General features: G+C 39.6%; 1 protein-coding gene across 4 annotated transcripts in view; it reads right to left on the reverse strand.

Moving 5' to 3' along the window:
- The window catches only part of TENM1 (teneurin transmembrane protein 1), a 769900-nt gene extending 761399 nt beyond the window's left edge, over window positions 1-8501 (reverse strand). For all 4 annotated transcript variants that reach the window (XM_058032978.1, XM_058032976.1, XM_058032977.1 and 1 more), the window contains exon 1: window positions 8421-8501. The gene's annotated coding sequence lies outside the window, so the exon portion shown is untranslated. The remainder of the gene's footprint in view (window positions 1-8420) is intronic.
- Window positions 8502-25915: the final 17414 nt, after the last annotated feature.

The following is a 25915-nucleotide window of genomic DNA, read 5'->3' on the forward strand; positions in this document are numbered from 1 at the left end:
AAACTTTCTGCTGTTACACTAAATACTGCATTTGGGAACAGGTATTCCAATGTGCTGCATAGCAAAAATCCAGCACCTTGTGAGAATCCTTTCATCCTGTCCCTTCTGTTTCTCAGCATCCTTCTTCCTCTAGAAACACACAACATTTTACTTGGGTGTCACCTTCAGTCTGCTTTCTGACCATGTGTAATTATGTGAAGCCAGAGGACACATCTGCACTGTTCTTCCCCTGTAACCTGCAGAGATCACCCTTGCCAAGGTACAGGAGGTAACCCATGCAGACCTTTGTTCCAATTCCTAACACCTCTTTTCTTAAATGTTACAGAACTTTTAACAATGTCAGTTTCTCAGCACATGGCATTCACTGGTCTCTATCGTCATATACTGTGCCACTGCTCAAAATGTAAATGCAGCTCCAAAACTTTCCAAAATAATTAGGCAAACTTCATGAACTTCAAGAGTGTAATTAATTGATAGTGAAGTGGGAAAATTGGAGGTTTTCCAAGAGCCTCCTGGAGCACTCACCTGAGTCTAATAAGCAAAACCCTTCCAGTGTCACATCAAACTCTAAACACATCCATTCCAAAGACTGTAATGAGAACTCAGTTTCTGAAAATCAAAATAGTCTTAAAATTAAGGACAGAGTTTTTTATAATTTTTAATTTCTTCCTCTGGCTTTGTTACATTTTTCATTACATAATTGGAAGAATTGCCTCGAAGCAATTTTATGAGACCTACAAAAGCTCATTTTTACCTCTCTGCAGAATACCATATATTTAGATTTTTAATAATTAAGCATTACAGCTCTCTGTCATATTGTCTCATAGAATTTCAGAGAGGAAAGTCACACAGAGAAAAAGATTATTCAAATTTACTACAGAAAGAGAAACAAACTCTCAGAGTGCATGTCCTATTGTAATCCTCTTCAAAATTGCCAGCAGTTATGGCAGTAAAAATTTTTTTAGTGTCTTGGGCTACTCAAGCTAATTCCTGTCAACTCATTCCCTTGGTTGTAGACATAAGCAAATGAAGGAAAAAATGGAAGAGGAAAAAGAATCAAACACAGGCTTAAGTGACAGGGACTGCTCTTTATCTCCTCAGATATAAACAAGTGTCCTGAGCAAGACAGGTTTTGTCACTAGCCCCATGACTAGCCAGGTTCCAGAATTCTATGGAAGCAAATTGCATGTGGAGCAGAACTGTGGATAAGCATCTAAAGACAGAAGAGAATACATGTTTATTTGCCAAACAACATGGGAAGGTCTCCTGTGGTGTCATCCTTGGTGCAGAGATCCAAATCCCTTTTGCATGAATCAGGAAATTTCAGCATCATACCAAATGGATATTAAGAAAGACCATGTTATGCAAGGACACAGCATGTAAAGAAGTCATTCTTCCATTGCTGTGATTTATTCTTTACCTCCCACCTAACATTGGTCTCTGTACATTACCTCTACAGAGACCAGTGGCAGACTGCAGACCCTTCTTTAAGTCTTCAAATTTTCTTTCAAAAATGGCAGAGCCTTCTTTAAATCTACAAATTCAAAACGTGAAGTGTATTGGGGCCATTGAAGCGCCATTTGAAGGGAAGAGTACAAACAATTACTTTTTAAATAACACCCTAAAAGCTCAGTGTCTTCTTATGAATGAAGACAAATGCTCAGCTGCCAGGAAGCCCTGGCTGTTTGCACTGCAGCCCACACCAGGAAGGGAATGCAGCTCTGGAATGCTCTGTCTGGGGACAGGATATGGACATGCACCTCAGAGTTGGGGATCTCTCACTTTTAGGCTACCTTGTAAGGAGCTTCTTAGGAAACCCACCTAAGAATGGGGACAATTTTCCTGTTAACAGAGAAAGACTCAAGTGCAGCTGTTCTGTCTGGCTGCAGAGGCTCCCAGTGGTGAATGCCAGGCTGGAGCCCCAACACAGCTGATAATTCAGCTTTGAGCAGCTGACCTTTGGTTCCTGTTGCTGTAAAATCACAGTGAGCTGTTTGGGTGCAATGTCAGTGCAACATGTAATTCATCTGTCATTCTGCCTAAATTATGCTCCCTCACAAAAAATGTTGAACTTAGATGATAAATTGATATTAATATACCAAAGAACAATTAATTTCAAGTATTTGAGTATTTAAAGGCCATAATTCATTGAAACAGGGTTCTAATTTCCTTACCTCTATATGCTGTATAATGTCTATTCTCTCTGATTTTAGGTCTACAGATAAAATATTAATAAGGCAAAATTAGTTTTATTCTATGCAAACCATTTTTCTGTTTTAGTGCCCTACACAAGTATTCTTTCATCCTGGCAATAGAACACAGAATCCTGTCATTCATTTCTGCTGACTTAAAGATCCATTTTATTGTGTGGTGATTCGCTGTTAAATCTGGCAGGTGTTTTTTTGGCAAATGTAAATAAAGGTACAGCCAGTCTGGAACACTGGGGTATGCCTCACATTCAACAAAGCACTCATGTCAGAAGTTTGATGGATATATTTTATACCAGGAAAACCTTTTTCAATTAAATACCTGTCATTTTAAGAAAGGACATCACAAAATAAACAAGTTGTCTCTAAGAACAACTGTTTTACCTTTACTCATTCTCTTGAATGATGTCTGTCTTCTCCAAGAGATTTGTACCAGTCTGATTGACACTGAAGTGAAAAGAAAAAAGCACAGAAGGAAACTACACCCAACAGCATGGCCACTTCACAAAAGTAATTTCTTTCTCAGAATTTGTGTTGCTTTCTTCTGCTTCTTTACAGGTACCTTCAAATTGCTGTACATTGTGCTGGGTAGGGTGCTGAACATAGCGATCCTCCTTCTCTCCACCTCCCATAATTTCCACAATAAGTTGCTTTATCCAAAGAGGTACTTCAGAGATGCATTTATTGTACCAAACTAATGCACCATAATATAATAAAAATTGCACTCCCATCTTTCTGCCTCCCTTGCAGCTCTACAATAAGTAACCTTAATCCTGACAAATTTTACCAGCTGTCAACCCTGGCACTGCCTGGTTGCTTAAAATAAATGTAAAAACAGGAGCTTTTGAACTGTAAAAAGAGTGATTAATTTTTCACAGAATGGCTTGGGTCAGAAGGGACTTTGAAGATGATCTCTTCCAGCCCCCCTTGCCATGAGCAGGGACACCTTGCACTAGACCAGGAGCCCCATCCAACCTGGCCTTTAACACTTCCATGGATGGGGCATTCACAGCTACTCCGGGCAGTCTTTCCTGTGCCTCATCACACTCACAGGGAAGAAATTCTTCCTGACATCTCATCTAAAGCTGCCCTATCAATTTGAAGCCGTTGCCCCTTCCCTTATCACTCCATTCCTGTATAAAAAAGTCCCTCTCCAGCTCTCTTGTATCCCCTGTAGGCACGGGCAGGCTGCACTGAGATATCCCTGGACCCTTCTGTTCTTCAGGCTGAACAAGTCCAACCTTCCCACCCTGTGTTAGAGGAGAGCTGCTCCAGACCCCTGAGCATCTTGGTACCCCCTGGGGACCCAGTCCAGCAGGTCCCTGTCCTTCTCAGGGCCCATCCCCTCCCCAGCACCAACCACTCCTCAAACCTGCTGAGGCTGAATTGTACAAATCCTTGCATAACATTTCCTTTTGGATTGTAAAAATAGCATCATTTTCTGTCCTAGGTAAGATTCAGACTAAGAATCATGTAAGCCAATGTCTGTGTTGGTCTTTTTATTCTAAATTACTCAGATTACATATTTAACTTTAACTTTTAAGAGGTTTCTTTTTGTTTGTTCCTGCCAGTATTGTATGTGGGGCTCATTAAACACTGACCTAAATCCATCTCCCTACATTTCATTGTAGCATGGCAGATTTTGTGATGGTTCTAATCAGGCTTAGTAGAGCTGCCCACCTCAATTCCATTAAGGAAAAGTCAACACATGCACACTTGCACCCTAAGCTAGTGGTGATTCCTGGATCAAGCAAGCAAAGCCCACAGAGATAAAACAGTTGTCCTACTTTATAAAAGATATAATTTTATATCTAACCTGCTTCTTTCCTTTTATTTTTCTGACCCCCAAAAAGTTTAACAATGAAATAGAATACAACATTAAATAAAGCCAGAATTTTAAACAAACTCATCAAAATAGCAGTTTTTCAGCTTCCAGTTTATTTTCTGTATCTCTCACGATTCAGTTTTGCTTTCCATTTTAAACTCTAAATGAGGCTGAGGATATCAAGAAGGCAAAAACATGACAAGCTATTTTTTCCAATTCTGCTTATTGTACAAATGACCTTTATCAGAACTTCCTTGTGCTAAACACTGCTGCTAGGACTGATTGAATCAGATCAGGGCTGTTATAATTTCATTTAGGAAAAAAAAATGTTTTACGCAATCAGAGACATATTTTGTTTAAAATTATTATTTAAACATAAGTATTGCATTAAGTGTTTTTTAAAAAACAGCAATAAATTCTCAGGCAAAAAATAACAAATTTTTCACATTCTGCCAGAAGTGTAACCTTATAGATATGATAAATACAGCTCCAACATCCCAGCCTTTCCACATAGCATCAAAAGGCACTAACAGAGAATAAATTATTTAATGATTCCTTAGCTGATAAAAAAGTCTGGGGCAGATAAAAAAGTTATATAACACAAAACCCACAGTCAGAGCAAATACATACATCAGAATTTGTTGTTACTGTAGTTAACAGTCAGTTTGTCAGAACATTAATGGTCCAACAACCCACAAACCAACAGTTAATTGCTAGTAATGATTGGCTTCTTGGGGATTATTACTTAAATAAATCTTAAAAGTTGTGTGCTGTTAAGTAACTTACAATTTTCTTAAAGTTGACAGTGAAGTCCAATGGTTAGTTAGTGTAGTCAGCCTTGCCATTAATCCTGATCCCCTGAGTCCAGCCATTAATTCTAATCCCTTGCACACGTCGAAAGCAAAATACAAAAGTCCCTGATTGTCTTCAACTATTCATTTGGAAAAATGTTACCCAATATCTTGACAGTGGAAAAAGAAAAATTTAGCCTCGTAGTCTTGTTCATGCTCACAGTAGAAGGAAGACAAGCCTGAGTGCTGACATGTCTGCTCAGCCTAATTGCCACCTGTGAGGTTGTTTGGAAATCCTCATATATAAATTTGCAGTGTGAGGTTGTTTGGAAATCCTCATATATAAATTTGCAGTCATCACACATTACTGGGACTGTGTGTTTAGTGTTTTGCTTCCAAAAATACCAGGAAGTTATTAAAATTAACTAAAGCTGGATGAAAAGATAATGGCCACTCTGGGGACCCACAGTAATACAGAATTACATCAACACAGAGTGTCATACATTGCATTTGATAGTCCCTTTACTGACATCAGACTCTCAGCTCAGGCCAATTATTTGATACAATAAAATGTCAAAAAGCACCAAGAAACATCAATTAGCTGTAGAGAGGGACTTTTCCTTTCATACATCAAGAGACAAGACCCTTGGAACAAATCTGAAACTCTGTCATGTGATTTCCACAGGCACCAGGAGTCCAAGCTTTCCATCTTAAAAGAGAGGTTCTGGGAACTGATAGAGAGATTTGGTCAAAGCCACCAATGGAAAGGAGTACCCACACACTGCAATATGACAATGCAATGTCAGCTAAGTGTGATACTCTGGATAGTCAGATTTGATACCTCTGGAAGTCAGGTTTGCCTGGTTTTATATTTTAAGAGCTACACCAGAACCAATTGCACCATTTCTGCTGAGAAATCATAAGATTTCTGGGACAGTAAATCCAGTCCACTTTTAGATACACAGACATTATAGATTTGCTATCAGTGACTCCTGAGCTTCTGAAGGGTCTTGTCAAAGGTAACAGGTTCCCCCACAGACAGGCCCATCCCATATCCCCACTAAGCTCTCTGCAGTAAGGAGAATCTCTTCCAGGGTAGGAATGAAGCATAAAGATTTCTGTTATCTGTTTTATAGTTTAAAACATGATTTATAGCCATGAAGAAAATAACATTAGTTCAGCAGGTTTTTAGTAGGGTAAACAACAGGTAATAAATAATTAAAGCCAAGTTCATAAGCTACAAGGAGAACTGGAGTCACAAAAAAGCAAATCTTCATAAAGCACTACTAGTGCAAGTGAGGATAATCCAGAAAAACTCCAATCTGCAATATGTTCCCAAATAGGCAGCTGCCAACACCTGTATTTACGAGTAAACTGAGGTTTACTACATAAAAATGTAGTGACCTGCAAGCAATACCAATGTAAGAAACCTTTAGATTACAATGCACAGTCCCTGTGATTCCCCTTCTCTCAGAGAAACCTACAAGGTGTGACACTGCATTAATAAATAATAAGCCATTTCAATCCAAAATTTAAGGCCTCGGTCAATTAATAATATATTTTTTAGGATTTTTTGAGAATTCTACATATCCCTAGGGTGAGCATTCAAACTGGAGCTTAAAAAAATTCCCCAAAAAAAAATAAAAACAAACAAACAAACAAACTTAAATCCCAAACCCACCAACTGTAATCACCTTAAATGTTCCTGAAAACCTGAATTTTATGAGTCTCTACTGAAATGCATTGATGTGTTCAACTTATTACCTCCTTTTTCTCTTCAAGGTAATGACTCACTTCAGTTTTACATCAACCTGTTAAAACAACCTGAAGGGCGTGAGTATAATTTTCACCATCTCAAATTTCATATATCAGAAGAAATTAAAGGAGTCAAGACATCACTTTCCCATTCTATTTTCTTTCCCATCTAGGTTGCTAATTGAACTGGTACTTTCCAAGTGCGAATTTTCTGAAGCATTGAATTTCTCAGAACAGATAAAACAGGGGGTAAAACTGTTCTCACCTACTGCCAGATCCTCGAAGCAGTGCTGGTCGCTGACTAGATCTCACCTCTATTTCACAGCTGTAATTTTCAAAGCTATTTCTTTTGTACCTTCTTAGCTTTTACAGCTATCAGATACAATTCTCATTTTCTAAGAATTGTTTTTTTCATTATGCTCATCAGAAAAAAAAGGCTATGGATTTAGACATTCTCAATAGTTTCTCCTACAGATAAGAGTCACAAGATACCTTTAAACAAAATATATGGAGCTATTTCTGCATAGAACAATTACATACAAGAAAAGGTTGTGTGGCTATTGAGAGAGCTGTGCTATTATCAGTATTTATTTTTTATTACAGCAGTGGTACCTAAGCTCTGACTATTTTGAACATTATTTTCAGGTATTTTTGCAAGTAACAGAATCCTTAGGCAGGGTATACTTGCTTATGCCACTGCTTACACGTTAAAAATACGTAGAGATATTTACCCTTAAGAATTCCTTGTCTGGGCAATTCTGGCCCGATGTGTAGAAGAAAATGTTAAAGATTGCAAAAGTTTGCCTCAGACTCCCTTAGCTCCTCAGAAAACAACTTACACTGGTCCCACAGTGAAAGTCTGAGTCTCACAGACACCACGGTGACCCTCACAGGACTGACTCCTAACCCCACAACTCATGCAACTGCTGCTCCTGTTTTTAATAAATTTATTAAGTCCCATCCCTGTCACAATACACACAATAGAGGTGGAAGAGATGTCACCTAACTGTTCATTCCTGTGAGCGAACACAAATGAAAGCACAAGGAGGAAAACACTGCACAACAGGGTCACCAAGGGCAATGCCAGCTTTCACCTCCTCCTGGCTCTGCCCTCTGTCCTGTAGTACCAAGGCAGGAGAAATGAGCATTTGTGACCTGGGGCTCCATCCCACCCCAGCCCTCAGACACCTCAGGAGGTGCCCGTGTTCCCACAGGCTTGCAGCAGGCAGCCCTGTACAGCAGCGAATATCGTAACCACTCACTACAATATCCCATCAATTATTTGTTAGCAGCAATGCTAACCTGCCACAAGACAGCTGCCTCGGGAAAGTTTAGGAAAGTCTTAATAAAATATGCATAAGTAACTATGAAAATATAGTAAATAACTGTCAAAATAACTTTGAATACAGCAAAGCATATCTGCTGACTTTCCAACACAAAAAGAATTTATGGTAATAAGTTTTGGAAAGTAATACAGCCGTGTTGCTAAAAATGCAGAGCAGCTGCTTCAGTTATTATAAAATGGCTAATTTTTACTCATTTGTGACATGGTTTTGTAGATGGGTAACAGCTGCAGTTTCACCCAGCTGCATCCTGATGCTAAATGCACACTTTAAGCCATCAGATGAAAGTATAGATTGCTTTACTTTACAGCACTAAGTACCAGTGTCTTTCTAAGAAATACCCTGAAGGTCATTGGCAATTAAAGCTCCCCAAGGTCTCTTTCACTCGGGGAAAGTGACTGGCAGACACAAGGTCTCCACAAGTCAGACACTGTATAGCAACATAGCAAGTAGTAAGTGAGCTGCATGGATTTAAAAGGATGTTGAAAGGGCTTCCTACCTGGTACAAGTTGCTACTCCCCCTCACAGCCTGGAACCCTAGATGCTGGCTCTTCTCCTTAATTGCTGAGGTAACACGAATTTCTCTAGTAAGAAGTGGGGAGAGGAGGAAAAAAAAAAAAAAAAAAAAAAAGAAAGAAAGGTTCTATTGGCTGCTGCCTCCTTCTTAGAAAGGTTACTTCAAATGCCTCTCTCGCTCCCTATTTATTTTCTGTGCCTCCCAGAAGAGCAGTTTGGAGGGAGAGTAACGGAGTGTTTATCCTGGCTCTGAGGATGCACGCGTGTGCGATAACTGCCTGCTCCCTGCAGTACAGCCGGCATGATGTGATGTGCATACTAAAGCAGTTTGCATTAGGCAAGGCTTAGCAGAGCCAGCTTCCAGTCTCCACCTTCTACAGCGCACAACCAGCCTGCTGCCCTGGAAAGAGTGGGGCTGGAATGACAGGGCTATAGGGCTCTGCTTAGAGCATAAATGCATTTTCTTTGAAGACAGTCTTTAAGGAAAAGGTGATATTTTATGTACACCCTCACCTATGAGAGCACAGCAGCAGCTATAAGTGAAAATGCAATACAGTCATACAAATGTGCAAAAATTCCCTGTTGTTTGCTGTCATATGACAGATGATACTAAAAGCAAAAACTAATGAGACATCTCCAGTTAGGAAACATTTATCTGCTGCCATCTATCAGACAAGCAAAGGCGTAAATAAATAAATAACGCCCCGAAGAACAGAGAGGCTTAAATGTCTACAGGCTCAAAGATAAATGCGTGATATTTATATACTTTAGTCATGACTGAACAACAGATACATTATGAACAAGAATTAGCTCTAAAGTACTACATTTATCATAAATCTGAATAAATATTAGAGAAAGGCTCAAGCTGTAAAGCCCTGATTTGGATTTTGAACACTCCACAGCTCAGGAGTGCCTCAATCTGGGGATTTGGCTCTAGCCTCTCTGTCCATATTAGCTGCTTATGCACACACTTACAGAAGTACACAAAATAAATAATCTATGCATTATTATATGAAAAATCCCTGTGCTTGCCCAGGTATGAGTACAGCAGTAAGGGCTACTCTGTTGGCTGCTTATACTACTTTTTTTTTTTTTTACATCAGGGATTTAGTTCTTAGTTACAAAGCATATTTCCAAACTCCACATGCAGTTGGAGTACGGTGCAACTTGATAAAGTAACTGGGCATCCTTTCTGGATGATCCCCTTAGGAGCATCTGGACTCACCAGGGTTATGTTTCTTCCTTTGGGCTGCACCAGGCCTGACCAACCTAGAGGTAGGGAACTTTGCCTGAATTCTCTGTATGGTCAGAGTAATTTTATAGACATAAATTCTTTGCTCTATATTCAACTGTTCTACAATGAATTTTTCTCCCTCCATGCTGTTTACCTCTCTGGCATGTTTATCAAAGGATCTGAGCTTTGGATAGGTGATTTAAGGGAGCTCCCTCAGTCTTTCCTTGTGTGGACACTTGTGACCTGCCTGGCTGCAGTAACAGGTGAGGGGGTTGGTTGGTTTTGTTTTTATAGTGAGCATGAGTCACTAAGACTGTGCTGATGTTCCAGCAGACAGCTGAAAAACATCTTGTGTAATTACAATGTAAGTCTATTTTCCTCTCTATTAGAAAAATATTGCAGTGCTTTGAGAGATTGTGTTTGCCTTTTTATGGCTCCATCACTCAGGGAACCATAATCATCTTATATCAGCTTGTACACCTAAAGCCTTCCTACTGGGTGAGTTCTCACCCTACAGAAGTTAATGTTAGGGTTTCCCACACCCATGGATCTGATTTCCATACTAGATATTTACTTTTATTCACAAAGTTCTCATGGGTATCTATTTTGTATATGATATTCAAATACTCCTTTATACTGACAATGCCTCTTATGTTTCCATGCAGCAGACTATCACACAGCATTTATACAAGGATTTTAAATATATGTTTTATTGTTCCCAAGACTGATTCTTGATTAATTGTACTAGTAAATTTCTTCCAGTCTATTACTTCCATATGTAAAGCTTCAAGCCTGCAAAAAGTGCTGGGATGTGGATGCAAAAAACCCTTATACAAAATATCTCCATTCAATACCCCAGTGCCATATAGTGTGATAAATCTATAGCTGGGCATCCACATAATGAACTCCCCTGTCATTTCCATATCTGGACTGGAAGTTCTTAACAAAGTTCTGGAAATATTGTGTTAAAGCAAAAAAAAAAAAAAAAAAAATTACAAATGCACACTTGAATTAGTGCTGGAGGACAAACTAACAGACTACAACTACAGACCTGGTTTTTAGTTCATTATTAAAAATCTGGGGATTTAGTTCAAGTCTTCATCAGAACACTGGCAGTGATGCTGATGTGTGCAGACACAGGTGCACAATAATACATCTGTGTTTTTCACAGCAGCAAGAACTGAAGCTTCACAACCTTACAAGGTGACAAAAGACTCTTGGGTTGTTTCTTCTCTTTTGCTCTGTGTAGCTTTGATATCTTTTAAAAGATTGTGGGTTTTGCTCACTCAGTTATGAAGCTTGAAATCTCTATCCAAAGTATAGTCTAAATCGACTCAAATATTGTTACTATGGACATAAATAACATAAGTCAGGAACTGCTGGAATTAATTGCAAGCCTTGACCATTTTTCATGCATTTTTGTTTAAGACCCAGCATATCACTTTGTAAGATATCCAGTAAGATACCTATATCAAACATACATATATGCACAGACATCTGTGTATAGATTGTCAATTATCCTAGATTTTCAATAGAACACTCCACTACCCACAGTCAGCTGAAGAAGACTGGAAAAGAAGGTGTTTTATAGATATATATATATATATAGACACACACAATTTCTGCCAGGGGTTTCTCAAAAGGCTAGCAACAGGAAAAAATTAAACTGCCTGTAGCCAATTTTAATACAACCTGTTATTCTTCCCACCCTATGACAGACACGAGTTCTGAGTGAAATAGAAGTAACATTTGCCTGGCTAAAAAATCTTTACAGACAACTCTGCCAACAGACATTACACATTAACATTGACAATGTCTGGTGTTCATTGTGCAAACATTCTCCTTGTGTTTCAAGTCGGAGCCAAAAGATATTTTATGGCTTCCATAAAGTTTAGTGGCAACAGCAGAGGCATATTTTTATGGACAGTAGAGTAAAAGTCCTCCTGTTCCTGAAAAGGCAATTGGGGAACAGCTGGCAGTCAGTGCTGGTGAGAGGTGCAGATATTGGAATGGAGTATAAAATATACCTGTCACTCATGCTTGCAAGGTGGACACAAGCACCAAACATTTTCTAGGCATTAATCACATCTTCCAAGAAAACTTTAGAATCTGAGTAACAAAAGAATCAATTCCCACTGAAATAGAATAGAGGTGGGCTTGGTTGGTTATTTTTTGGGGGTGGTTAGGAAGGAAATGGGAAGGAGCAGTTCTAAAAATCCTGATTCCTTTGAAACACAAAGGTCAGCTGCTCACCCAGACTATCTAAAGATCAAAGCTACGCAGCTGTATAGGTCAAAAGAAACACAAAGGTTTTTCAAAAGGCACTTTCTGCCTTTTGAGACAAAAGGAAGAAAAAGCACATATTCAAAGTGAAAATAAAGTCTTCAAAAAAAAAAATCCAAATTCATAAAAGTTTGAAACAACAGGTTAGTTTTAAAACAAAAGGAGTACATATAATTCATAGCAATGATAGTGTTACTGTCTTAGATATCTAGGCTTTAATCATTGCTTATCAAAATGTGGTATATTATGTGTATTTCAAATATTTTAGTGCTTCTTTCCTTCCTTCTTACAGTTGGCAGGTATGAAAGGCAAAAAAAAGACTGTGCCTCTTGGTTTTTAACTTTTGGAAGCCTTATTTCAGAATGGCAACATCACCATTCCATGCTAACAAACTTTATTGCCAATAATTTCAGTGTAGGATAACCAGAAAAGTTTGACCTGCTATTTCAGACTGAGAATTGGAAGTGAAGAGGGGCACAAAGTTGCTCTCATTCCTCACTTGCTCAGGAGCACGAGATGATTTTAACAAGGACACAGCAACTGGCCCACTAAGGAAAGTTTGAGACTATTTCTATTTCAAGCCAATAACTTCTGTTGACATACAGATAGAGCTCTCTCTCCATCTCAAAAGAAAAAAAAATGGAAATCTTTCATAGATACACTAGAGAAATCTGCTTTGCAATTGACATGAGATCAGCCTAAAGATGAAACTGATTGGTATTTAAGAAGAAAAAAAAAAAGGAAAAAAAATCCTGCTTTTTGGCTCACACACTGAGTTTGCTTTAGCAATAGGCAAATTATTATGCATCTTCATTAAACAGTGTCTATATTTGACAAGAATGTTCCTCTTCATTACCTAACAGAGCTTAAGTGTAAAAAGGCTGAAGGCCAAAAAAAGTGCTCCATATGATTAGCTCTGATTTTCAGTTCTACATGAAGTACATCATTAAAATGAAATTACTATTCAGTGTAACCAATATAATCCAGTCCAACTGTTAGAATTAGTGTTTTCTCAAACTCCATTCTGGGAAAATGATCCAGTCTCCTCCTCAAATACATATTTGCTCGGGGACAGAGAAGAGCAGGGCACCAAACTCCCATCACCTTTGGACACAAGCCAGTAGGAGATGGATAGAAAATTTTGCTCAGAATATTGGCTTCTTTGATACAAAATTTATTTAAATACTTCTGGCTGGAATTTTAATATTAAAATTAAAAGTTGTAATCCTGTGGGTGAGAATAATAAAAGAAGTTCTGCAAAATATTTAGGATAATAATAAGAAAGATCCAAAATATCAGAACATGATAGCACTTTTTTTTTTCTTTCCAGAAAAGCTAATCTATATTTAATAATAGAGCACCAGGAGAGGGACACTCATAACAGGATGAGAAATATTACAGTGTTTCTCTTGTTAAGCATGAAATATAGCCATTAAATCGTTAAAACCTCTGTAGTGCTTAAATATGACAGAAGAAAATTGGTCCCAATGAGATGATACGATCCTATTACAGTCTTTTAGAATCATGAATGTGGACAGCAAGATTGGGAACTACACTGTTTTTCAGTGAAATTTCAGGGCATAACCACCACTGCAGTGAATCAATTTTGACTTCCCAGAGAGATTTACAGAGAGATGCAGAATACAGGACATCAATCCATTCATGTGTCCCCAGAGGGGAAACATTCTGCCTAATTAACAACTCTTTAAAAAAAAATATTATTTTCAGATACATATTTGTTCTCCAAAACCAAAGTTAACAATTTGGATAATAGCAATATTTTTTACTGAGATAAAAACAAGAATATTTCCACACATGTACAATAACATACAAGGCAGCAAGCAGGTTCTGCAGAGGCCTTGCAGTTTGTGTCTGATGGCACAGACGTGGCCAAACCCCTGAAATGCTGCTTTAGGGACTGGCTCTTTGAGCCCCAAACAGCTGGGCAAAATCTGAAGCTGCTCAGTGCTGCCCTGGGATGGATGAGACACCACCAGTCCCTCAATTCCCCAGGCAGGTGTGGTGAAGAAGAATTGTGTTTTCAAATATTTCAGAAGCTCAAGAGTTTTCTGGGTTGTTTATTTTAATTATTTATTTTAATACCGGTTCGCATCCTGCCAATTGAAGTACCTCCCCCACGTAAAAAAAAAAAAAAAAAAGCCACCAAAACCCCACAAAACCTGTGAGCCCTGCAAGTGTTTAAGTGCCCTCGCTGTAAATCAGGGGGGTGTTGGAATGTGTGTGACCCAGGAGGCACAGCCAGCCTGCCAGCTTCCCTCTGAGCATCTGCTCAGCCCAGGCACAGCCAACAGACATTAGCAGACTTCTTGGAAGACAGGAGCAGCACCAGCCAAGCACCAGAAGCATTGCAAAATGGTCACAAAGCAAACTTCTGTCCGGTGATTCATAGGCAGTGTTTCTGAAATTTCAGTTTTAATTACCTGCAGACTGTTTGCTCATACCAGAAATGCTACTCAGTCTTATCACCACTTCTGCATTTTTTATCCAAACTTGATAGGAGCAGAATCTTACAATTCTACTCTCTTTTTTTGAATTTCTTGCCACCAGCCACTGAAAATAAAACAACTGTCAACAAATACCATTTCCACTGTAATTTTATAGACCCTGACAGCCTTCAGCAGGCTTACTGTCTGCTAATTACTTTAATAACCTTATTTCTCTGTGTCATGTGTTCTAGTTTATTACTTCCTTTTTAAATCAAGTTGTATCACCCCAGAGGAAAGAAAACATCTACTCCTAGCAGTGTGGTGGAAACAGCACAGCTGGAGAAAGCTGGTATCTAATCATGAGGCATTATTGCTTTTCCAGCAATGGTACCACCAGTGGCCCTGTGGTGCTTTCCTGAAGCATCAGGCTCCTCTTTTTTATGTTAACTAACTTGATTTTTATTTCATTTTCACTACATGCATCAAAAATAATATTTATGAAATGGATTGCATTCTAAATATAAGATTCCTGGGCTAGCCCTGAAATCTTGATTTTTTTAATTTATTTTTAATTTTTTGTTGGAAAGGCAGTAGGCATATTTAACATACACCACTCCCTGTCCCTGAGACATCAGTTTGTCAAGGGTATATTTTTCTTCTGGGGAAATGGGCTGAAAATTCCAGGTTAGAAGCCAGTGACTTAGTCAGGAAAACCTTAATTTTCATCTTAAAGGTAAGTGCAGTTCTGGTGCCCCATGCCAAACCTGCATCCTGAAAAACCACAGTGGGATTGGGTCAGGACTGAAGCACAGACCCTGGTGCAGAGCAAACCCAGGCACCAAAAAGGAGCCAATAGCAACAGCTTGTGATAGTAATGTTCAAATTCATGTGGAATTGTGCTAAAAAGTCTGGGTAGAGCCAAGGCATGGGATTGTGACACAGCCCAGAAAGCTTCTGGGGTCCCAGCATGCAGACATTAATCAATGCTGCCACAAAATCTCCCATTTCAATATCTTAGGAAGAAAACCAAAAATCATTAAAGAATGTAAGACTTGTAAAAGGATGGACAGGAGGCCCATGTGATGTTTTACTCATGTGGACTTGGGCTGTGTAAGTAATGGTGAGCTATTTCCAATCACTTTTCTGCACATTGCACTACATATGGTGGTAGGAGGACCCATATTTTAATTCAGCATTGGAGACAACATTAGCTTATTTTTATTCAGAGTACTTATTTCAGCTTCCTCCCCATGTACTAGGGTGCTCTTGTGAGAAAGCCCTGGCTCAATGGCCTTTGCCAAGATAAGAATTTATAACTTAGATTTTGTAGAACTCAGTCAAAAATACCAATACACCTTCTACATGCAGTAATGTCAAAGTAGGTGATAAAACATTAATAGAAGAAAGTGAGATCAAATTATGCTTAAGACTTAATTCAATATCTGTTCTATCCCAAGTATTTTATTCTTATACTACTGGTCAAGTAGTATAAGTATTTAAAATTTACCTCCATGTCTCTTGTCTTTGCACCTTTCTTGCTAATTTGGACATAGAAATGCAGATATAAGATCCAAGTAATACAAAACTTTTCAGAGGAACTTTGCAAACTTCATATTTTTAAAATTAAATTTTGTTAAGTAAATATTTACTTCTTACTCTAAAGGGGTTCTTACAGCTTCTCCTCTAGAAAACAGATCCAAAAGGATATTTAGGGATTTAGCCAGTTATTTCTTCTGTAGAAATATAGTAACTCTGATACTCAGAAGATATATGTCTCCAAACTTTTCTGTTCCACTAATTCCTATATATATGGATATGTAGGAATTAGTGGAACAGAAAAGTTTGTTTAAGCATATAGGATTTAACATTGTAGGTTTTTTTTGTTTTTACTGTTTTCCTGTGTGATTCACCGACACAAAACCCTCAGTATCATCGAAGAATTAATATTGTGAGAAAACTCTTTTTAAGTTTATTGAAAAAAAATTTAATCAATATAATCCAAATCGGCTCCTCTACTCCTTGTTTTCATTTCAGAACAAAATGAAAACAAATTCTCCTGGGTAAAGAATTATTATCTGTAGAGGAGAATCAAACAAGATGATTCAACAGGAGGGAGACTGACACTGGCAGACACCAAGTACTCTATCAGAAACTCAGCATAACTAAAATAGTTTTTTTTTTTTTTTTTAAGATGAGCACAAGTTTGTTTTTTTAAAACAGAATCAAAATTATTCATGGCTCAATAGATGGACAATAAGTCACCAAAATCACATGAGCTATTAAATTGGGGAAAAAACAGCAAAGTGGCCAATCTGTTTGATTAGCAAGGTGACTCAGCTCCTTTTGTCCACCTCAGACATCAGTATTATTTTTAGATAAGTCGAGAATGAGACCTCAATGGGGTCTGGAATCTGTCATATGTGCCATCCATGAATGCTATTCAGGTCAGCACTGCCAAAGTGGGCACTGCACAGGTTGGATTGGCAACTTGCAATAGCTCTTAAGAGACACCCCATGCCTTAAATACAGTGGCACAAGCAAGTCAAATTTGGTTCCAGCTGAACCCTGCTTTTCCCTCCTGTTACACAATGGCCACTCTCTTAGGAAGAAGGGCAAAGACAAAATCTGCTCTTTTGTATTTTGCAGAAAAATAAATAGTTTATCACACCCTTCTGTATCACAACTGACAAAGTGCACATCACAGCATCTCATGCACAGACCTGAAGCTCAGAGCTGTGAGGAAAGGTCTCCAGAGGCAATGGGCTCATCCGAGCCCCTGAGCAACAAACAGGAACATGCCATCTCCTGGTACAAGACTGCTTTTCACTGCTAATTCTGAATCTGAGCACCACCTGATCCATTGTATCCCCATCCACCCAGTCCCTGCCCTTTGCTTAACCAATGCCACCTTCAATGATCCTGCTCATCACTCTGAAGTCAGGGTGGCAGAACAGCACTGCAGAAACTACCCAGACTCTTTCCAGAGGACATTTGCAACCCTGTTCCTGAGAGTTAGAGATTTGTTTCAAGTGGGACACATCTTTAAGTTCATAGAGTGCAACCATTAAGCCACATATGCACCTCTTTCAAATTCCCTCAGACTTAAAGCACTTCACTGAAAAGCATGTTCCAGTGTTTGGCAACTCTTTCTGTCAAGAAATTTCTTTATTGCAGACACTACTTCTGTCATCTTTTCCAGAATACTTGGTTAATTTTGAATGCCTATATATAGTTTAACAGAGTAATCACCATCCCCAGAAAATTTCAGATAGCAAATTCACGTTTTTAAAAAGTCTGTTTTACTTAGTCTGTTTTGGTGGGTTTTATACATAGTTCTAAAATCCTTTAGGAAATGAAGACATTTGCAGTGAGCACTGAAACATTAAACATAGATACTTAGATCAAAAAAAAAAAAAAAATAAAACAAGCAAAACAAACCAAAATAAAACCCATAGCAGCACAGAAGATAAATGAAATCTGTTTTCAGTCATTACATAAAGCTGTATGACCTGGTTAACCTCACCCCAGATTAAGAGAGGTGATGTTGTCTATTAAAATTTAAAAATCAGATAAAAATTAAAAAAAAATAAAAACAATCCCTAAAGATCTCAGGCAGCCCAAGAGACCACAGGACCACAACCCTGCAGCTCTGTGCTCTGTCACAGATGACAGTGCTCTTCTCTCAGACACCTTTTCATCCTCGCCTCTGCCTCTGGCTGCCACAGGGTATTTTGTGATTTTCTCCCACACAAGCAGTAGTTCTGCCTCAGGATCCCAGGCACGCTGTGGAAATGCCCTGAAGGCAGCCCTGGGGAGGCAGAGGGAGCACAAGGAGCTGCAGCAGAGAAGGCACAGCCTGTGTCTCCCTCTGCATGGGATTGGGCTGCTCCTGCCTGCCCGCCAGGAGAAATCCTAAATGGCTTGGAAGTAACGACTCTAAACGTTTAATTTACACTTGCTGCTTCTGTTCCTAATTTTGCCTTTCAGTGAAATGGTGTTTATCCCTTCTTTATTGTTAGCATGCAAATGCTGTCCTCATTTCCTCCACAGCCATGCCATCATTATACTGTAAGATATTGTGCATTAATGCTAAATGAAGGTTTATGAACTATTGCAAAACAAACTCATCTGCATCCTCAACCTAGAATGCCACAGGCCTCACTCACAAGCAGATTACACCATCACTGATATATTTCTATCATGACATAGTGGGGGCTTTTCTCCTCTGACTGGAATATGTGAAATTCATGCATAGGGAGGAAATTTACAGAAGGCACACATTGATTTGGAAATCTGCCTGATTTTTATGCAAGTTGCATAGAAAAATGCTGCATATCTCTGAGCTGAGAGGCAGTCCCAAAGTAAACCTTTTGTCTGCAGCATGAAATTGCCTGCATAATATACTAAGCAACAGCATCTCATGCAAACAAGTATCTACCATTAAAGGAAATTACTGTGGAAGCCAGGTGTGCTTAGCAGACAGACCTGGAACTTTATCTCTTTTCTTGCTAAATATGTGGCATTTACTGAGATACCAACAAATCTCCCCTTTTTTCTTTTTGTATCAACACACAGAGCCGACACAAAACCTCTGTGTTATTACACAGCAAACACATTACAAGGCATATTCCAATTGGATTCACTTTGATGAACTCTGTGTACCTCAGACCTGAATAACTAAAACATTCCCATCACCCTTTCCAAATTACATCAAGACAAAAAAATGTGGAGAAAAAAATAAGCTATTTCAATAATTGAATTTCATTAGATTTGTTCATTTAGAATGCATCTTCCACATCTGACAACAACTGCTCAGAAAACACCTCTGAGTTTATCTAAGAGACACTAGGAATGCTTTATAAGAGCTGCATCCTTCCTTCTTGAATGCACCCTGCATGAACTTATTTATTTGTACTGAATAATGTGTGGAGCTACAGACATGGGATCAGAATTTGGCTGTCCCTGGTGTGGAATAAACCAGTAACAGCAACAACAACAAGGCTTCTTTCCTCAAGAGAGGTCATACAACAGACAACACATGGAGACAGAAAAACAAAGGGAGCACAAAAACCTCTGAGAGCACTCTTCTCAGCAGGGAGGCAATCCTGATACTAAATCACCCACTCCCTCCTTGTCAAGTTTTTGCAGCCTCTTGCACAGAAGATCTCGAAGGGGGCTGTGAAGTAGGATGCTTGCAGATGTTTACAAAGAGCTCATCTTACCTGAGCAAAGCAACAGGGGAGAAAATGTGACAGGCTTGTTTAGAAACACACACAGGCAGAGCCACAGAATAAACCTTTCTTTTCTATTACTGAGTTGGAGTTCATTCTTAATCAAGAGCAATAACTGTTCTTGGGATTCTCACATGTCAGAATGAAACTTAAAATTTTTAATTACATTGACAGTTCCCAGAATTGAAGAATTTTTTATAATAAATGCCCTGTTTCTCTAGAGGGGCAAAGAGACATGAAGGAAGAAGGAAAAGGATTTACCAAGTGGCTTTGTGATGAGCAGCTCTACTAATTCAGGGTAGTGCAAGTCGAACATTGCTGCTCATTCCCCCTGACCCAGATTTAGATGGCAAAATGCATTAGCAAAACTGAAGATTATCCATCAGCTATTACAAACCAAGTACCATAAGAGCTGGACTGGGGGGGGGGTGCCAGAAAAGGGGAGAATGTGCCTAGTGAGAGCAATCAATATTACTAAAACTTGTGCTCTGAGATCCATTCCTTTTATACCACCTAAGTGGTCCAAAGGGGCCCTAAACAGACACAAGTTGTCCATCAAGAACAACCTACAGATGGAAACTGCTGTAGCATTTGTGTGGGGCCCTGGTCCTACAAACACCACAAGACAAACTCCTGGAATTTCCTGAGCTGGAAGAGACCCACAAGGATGACCAAAGTGCAGCTCCCGGCCCTGCACAAGAGAGCCCCAAGAATCACACCATGTGCCTGAGAGTGCTGTCCAAATGCTTCTTGCACTCTGCCAGGCTTGGTGCTGTGACCACCTAAACCTCTCCTGACACACACACAAGGATGAGAACTCTCTCCAGCTTTATCTCCCATCCATGAGCCATATTTGAGTGCCTCTGAACTTCTCCAGGGGGCACAGTGAGATGGCTGCAATGCCCTCAAGTCTTTTTACATCCAGGAAAGTCAGATAGCGCCAGCCCAACCAGGGCAAGGCCAAGCCACAGCTGAGCCAGCATCACTGGAACCTGAAACTAACTTTCAGTTGTTTCAAACTGCCTGGAACCACATCTACACAATTACAGAATTGTGAGGTTGGAAGGATCCAGAGTGGGTCACCCCAGAGCATGGAGCACAGGATTGTGTCCAGACATCTCTTTGTGCCTTCCTACCACAATTCTGCAAGAACACAGCAACAATTTATGGTCATCTCTGGAAAACCTATCTATCAGGGTCCATTAAGATTACTTGGGCTTCCATCCTCATAGTTACATGCTTGAGAGGGAGGTAAATGGAGCAAGCCCTTTTTTCCCTCCAATTTTGGATTTGTACCATAACAAATCAGTCTGCTTTTAATGGAAGCTCACAGGGAAGAACTAAAAAAATAAAGATCAGATAACAGAGGCCTCAGTAAAGTAAGAAAAGAGGAGTAGCACTACATTTATAGCTGGAGAACCCTACAATAACCAGAGATTCTGGAATAATAAAAAAACTAGTCAATTCTTTAATTTCTATAAAAGTCATTTAGAACTGCTTTATAAAAAATCCCAACTTTAACCCCATGTGAAGATAATGCTGTTCAACTATAGCCAGGATTTATCCTGTCAGCTTTTCCTATACTATGTGTGTTCTTTGTGTATTACTTCCACCAACTGCAAATACCTCTTTGCACTTAAGATATGGCTCCTGGCAGTTGTCCAGCCTATTTCTATGTCTATGCTCCATCAAAGCTCAATTACCCTGAAAACTTCAATAAATGTTACCAGGATCTCTGTCACAATTTCTTAGAGGGCACACAGAAAGTGTCTTTTTGAGTAACAGTATCACAGTGACAAAAAAGTACCTACAGAATACTAAAAATACTAAAATAAAACAGAGTACCAAAAATACTACATATTTTTGAGGGAGGGGGTAAACAAAAAAATATCCAAGTTATAAAAATATACTAAAAGTGGAATTTTAAGTGTATCTTATAACGAGTGTCATTGTTTTTCTGCATCTATTCTCTGGACTAATTTCTGGAGTACTTACCTTCTTTTGGGCTGCTCACCAGCCACATTATAGATACTTTATGGTTCTACAAATCATTTTCTCTCCTATGAATGTTGAAGCAGAAAAAGTCTGAATGTGATACTAGTGCAGTTTATTAAAACATATAAAACAAGGTGAAAGGAGTATAAGTACAAAATGCACCAATGGAATATTATGGCCCCAATGAAAAGTGCTGTACACAGGTGCTTTTGCAGGGGGACACTGAACCCTTGGTGAAGTTTAGTTTTCACTGCTAAGGCACAGAAATTCATGGGTTTTTGCAAACACATCTGTCCAAAACTCAGTAGTTTTGAAGACATCACAAGAAGCCTTCTAACACTCCCACTGGGAATGCAGGAGACATTGAAGGGCAGCTCTGAAGCACAGGACACAGGAGACACCACAAACAGGCAGCCAGGGAGAGCTCTGCAGTGAACGTGAGGAAATGGAGCTGCCAGGGCTGCTGGAAATCCCTACAGCACCATCCCATGCGCCAATGACACACTTTGGTTGTAAAATTTAGAGATGAACATGGGGGTTTTTCTCTAGTTCTATTACAGACAAACTGCAAGGGAGGAGCAGCTGTGAGGGAGCAGAACAGAGACTCTGCAGGAAGAGCTGGGACTCCACAGGAAGCACTTAGTGCTGCTGAGGCTTCATAAATGATAACAAATGTTCTCCAATTTTAGATACTGATAGAAACAGCCTCTTAATGACCACACCAATGTGAACAGCATCCCATGTGAACATACATCCTAGTATTTCGTATTTTCAATTTTTAGATACTCGGTTATCACTGAGCTAATTATGGAAAAGCTTGTTAACTTTTACTCCAGCTCTACAAAGCCTGAATGTCTGCACCATCCAAAATCGAGCAAAAAATCTGTTTCCAAACAAAAATTTGTGGTTAAAAGTTCTATCATAGTAATAGCATGCACTTATAATATGCATTATGTAAGATGCACTTATAATATGCATTATATAAGATCCCAGCTCAAATCACCTACTCTGTTAAACTCATTTTAAACTGTGGGCAAATTGACATCCAAGCTGAGGCACTGATCCACAAAGCAAGAGGATTGCTCAGTGGTGTAAAAATGCTTAGGAAATTGCCATATCCAGAACAAGATAACGCGCCCAGAGCTAAATGCTAATTTCAGCTATTCACTTCCATGACCATGGCAGCTGCAGGGCAGGCTTCCCATCCTGGATGGGGAATCTGTCCCTCAGGGTATAACAGATGATGAAATCTGTGCACACACAGACCTGTCCATTTCATTCATATTTTGCACTTGTACATTTTTATGATTCAAAGACACTCTAAGTAGCTCCTAGTCTGGATAAAAACCCCTTCAGAAATTTATAAGCAATGGCTTAATATATGGGGTTTAAATTTTGTGGGTTGAAACATCTTTTCCTCTTTGAGAACAAATGTAGCTTTAAATCCTGCAGGAGCTAATGAAGATTCCCAGCTGAAGATTCCCACAAATCCCAAAGGCCATGACATCTGCCAGATCACAGATAAAGAACAGGACATTTTGCAATAATGTGGTTTTAGTACTGGGTGACTGAAATTCATTGTGCACATTTGCTGAACAGAGTGGAGTTTTCTGTGTGTTTGTTTGGTGGGTTATTTGTTGTGGTTTTTTTTTTTTTTTTTTTTTTTTTCTGATGGTTTGTAATCATAAATAAACTAACTTCTGGCCTTTCTAATGCAGATTTTAATATGATCTTAATATCTAGTGCAAGCATCTCAAAATCCCAAAATTCTCTCAAATGATCCATCACAGCCCTGGGGGCACTGATACATCTCAATGACCACGTCCAGCACCCCCTGATCCCCAGCCAGTGCTGCTCAGGAGCTGATCTGGCTCAGCCCAGGGTCCCCACCATGTCTGCCCCTTGTTGGCAGCCCCTGGTTCTGCCCCCCATCCATGGGGAATCCATTTGGTGCTCCCCGGCCAGAAGGAGCCTGAAGAAAGTTCAGGTGAAGCTGAAGGAGATGGAGGAACCAGTTTCACTCCCCTCACCTTCGCTTGACCGTGGGGCAGCTGACCCAACACAACCCAGTCAGTTCAGAACAGTTTTCCAGGCCAAAAGTTTAAACAGAGCTTGAGCTGAGTGATAAGGTTGAGGTTTTGTACAGCCTGGTGCTCCCTGCTGCCCAGCAAGTGTCAGGGACTGGCTGCAGGAGAAGCAGTTCAGGGGAAAAAGATAGATGGCTTTTAAAAAGAACAAAAACACAGCAGGAGAAGTAAAAGTAACTATAGAAAATATGAAAAATCAAAATCATTAGCTGGAGATAAACAAAACTGACCCATAAAGTTCACAGCTGGGCTTCTACTCAATTGCTTTAGATCAAATTGGTTTTTGAAATAATGTATTTTGAGGGCTACTTTGAAAGTTTTGCACTATACTAGAGAAGGCCACAGCCAGCAATCATTAGGAGTGCTGCAAAAATCACTGCATTTTCCAAAGTCAGCTGCAGCCCTGGTCAGAGAGCCAGCAGCAGCAACTTGGCACTCCTGACCTCCCGGGCCCAAAGAGGGAGCAGAGGGGACAAGTCAGAGATGCTGAGATGGAGAAAGGCAGGTGCCAGCTGACTGTGATGTGTGAGCATCTCCCTTCAGTTGCCCTTCAGCCTCAGCCATGACAAAGGCAGGAGCAGAACAGAGCACTGGAGCAATCCTGCACCCAGTGTGCCAGGGGGGCACATGGCCCCTGCTGCAGGTGCTGGCCCAGCTGTGCCACCAGAGGTGACAGCACCAGGGTGTCCCCACACACCCTGCCCCGTGTGGGGATGGCTCTGCATCGGCCCTGACCCTCAAGGGCATCACCTTGCCAGCCCAAGCACACGGTCTGCATGGCAAACCTGCACACCCTGAGCCCCAGAGGGATCTATTATCCTGCTTTTTCACCTGTACATTTCCCAATGTTCTTAGCTTTAAAGAAAAGGTCAGACAACTCACTGGCTCTAATTCAGTTGTGTTTATACTGAGCTTTATTTTAAGGATTCTGTTGAGAGACCTTGGGTAGTGTCTCCTATCAATGTGTCCAAGAAAGCAGAGAAGCACAGTTGTTCACATTTTTCTAAATACTTACACCTTGTTTTAACCTACATCTCCTCTCTGAGACCCAAACTCTCCCCTGCACTCCTGCTGGAGCAAATCCTTTCTGTAACTTTTCCCTATTCTTAGGCAAAACCCCCTACTTCCAACAGAACAGCTGGCTGACACCAAAAATACATGAAAATAATTGTGCATTTGGTTTTGAGAGCATTAAAACACACATAGAAATACCAAAATATTCCTCTTTATCATATTTCTCTGAACTGAGTAAAATAACTCAGAGGTGAGTGCAACTTCTGGCTGTCACCCTCTGGGGAGCAGGAAGGCAAGCCCAGCACACAGGGACAGGCTGGGGGCCCTTTTTGGGACACAGCACACACAGCTCTGCCCCCTCCCACCCACAGCTGCCTGCGAGGAGCTGCTGGAGAAGAAGAGATAAGAATTAAAGTGCTTCCATTGCAGTGCACACAGGCACCAATCTAGAATTAGATGTGTTTGAAGATAGGAAAAATAAAGTCCGAGAGCTTCAGATTTCTGGATGCCTCACACTAAAACCATCAATCGATTTTAAAACATAATAAAATTCATAAAGGAGTCTAATTATCTATAGAGTCTACTCAATTATAAAACACAAAGAAAACACCGACAAAATAAAACTGGTGCCTTGTATTTACCAATCCATGTAATGTTGCTGGTTGTACACACTAAATTAATATTTTCCTCTTGAAGAGAGCTGGGATATGTATTCAGGATACCAAAAAAACAATTATCATTTAAAGAGAGTAGTGAGAGTCCTGGTAACTCTCACTATTCTCTTTAAAGTTTTTATTTCTTATCTACAAATTCAAAGTATATGGACATACATACACACACACATTAATATACATATTAAATGCCTGCATAAGCACAATTGTTTATACTATACATGCTTGCATATCTGTTTATGTATTTATATGCTTACACAAACATCTGTGTGCATATAGAAAAAAAGAGCTGTTTTGGTATTTCTTGTGGTTGATCAAATCTATACAAGAAATTAATTTGTGATTAGGAGAAGCCTTATACTGTCAAACTTTTCATATTGAGGTTATTATTAGTGTTTATTTGATGCAATCCCAGAGGAGGTTTCATCAGAGTTTTTAATAAACTGTTAATTAAAGTTTACAGCTTTGGGAGGTTCTTTTCTGACTGAAAAAATAGTATTGGCCAGCTCTATTCTC

The sequence above is a fragment of the Melospiza georgiana genome, chromosome 12 (genome assembly GCF_028018845.1).
Source record: "Melospiza georgiana isolate bMelGeo1 chromosome 12, bMelGeo1.pri, whole genome shotgun sequence".
NCBI lineage: Eukaryota > Metazoa > Chordata > Aves > Passeriformes > Passerellidae > Melospiza > Melospiza georgiana.